Here is a 1,116-nt window from a genome sequence, read left to right on the forward strand (position 1 = left end):
TGTCCCTATTATTGTCGTTTTGGTAATCCATGGAAATTTATATAACAGATAACATGAAATGAATAACAAATACGTGGACATGGGCTAGGGTATGGTTATATAAGGGAAGTGTGAAGGGGTATGGAACAAGACTGGATTAAGGATGGGTTGGACTTCTTATCCCTGTCGTTTCATGATGTATGTATTCATTATTCTTTATTTCTATTTAATGCAGCTTAATCTTTCTACATTATATATGTTGCTTTCTTTTGGTGAAAAGATTTTTTTTGTATTTAATTAAAAACGTATAAGTTTTAGTTTTTGAAATGAGAGATAAGAAATAACTTATTAACACTTTCATCTAACATCTTCATCTTAACATCTACAATTTACCATGGTAATTCCCAGAACAATAAAGTCATTGCATTTCAAAATATAACTAAAATAAGAGATCAGTTATTAATATAAAAAGACATTTAATATGTTCATTATTATATTTACTGTTCTCAGTCTTTCCAGATCTATGGATTTTTCCACTATAGAATCCATCATATTGAACTTTCACAGCACAACACAACTACATTATAGTAAATATTCGTAGTTGTAAGTACTTGTAAGTTAAAACTCGATCATTTTCTTTCGTTATTATATACTTTTGTATTGAATGTAGCCATTCAACGAAGCGATGTACTGTGGATTTTCCATTGTTTGCTACTGATGACCGAAAGAAAAATACCGAAGATATCGAAGGAAATGGATTGTGGCTAGATAGTTGCAAAAATTTGATACACAATCAGAGAAACAAATAAAATCTATTTTGAAAAGTACTGATATATATATTCATCGATACTATCAATAGTTTTGATACGTTTTCTTTCTAGTTAAATTCTAGAAAGGTGACGTTTTTTTCTGTATGTTTACCTAATAAAATATTTACGTTGTTTGACGTTGTTTTCTATATACTCATTTAATAAAATTTATATGTTTATCGATACTATCAATAGTTTCGATACGTCCTCTTTCTAGTTAATTTCTAGAAAGGTACCGTTCTTTTCTATATGTTGATTGAATCAAATATACATGTTTATCGCCACTTTTAGTAGTTTCGATATTCCCTCTTTCTAGTTAATTTCTGGA

This window comes from Teleopsis dalmanni, chromosome 2 (genome assembly GCF_002237135.1).
Source record: "Teleopsis dalmanni isolate 2A chromosome 2, ASM223713v2, whole genome shotgun sequence".
NCBI lineage: Eukaryota > Metazoa > Arthropoda > Insecta > Diptera > Diopsidae > Teleopsis > Teleopsis dalmanni.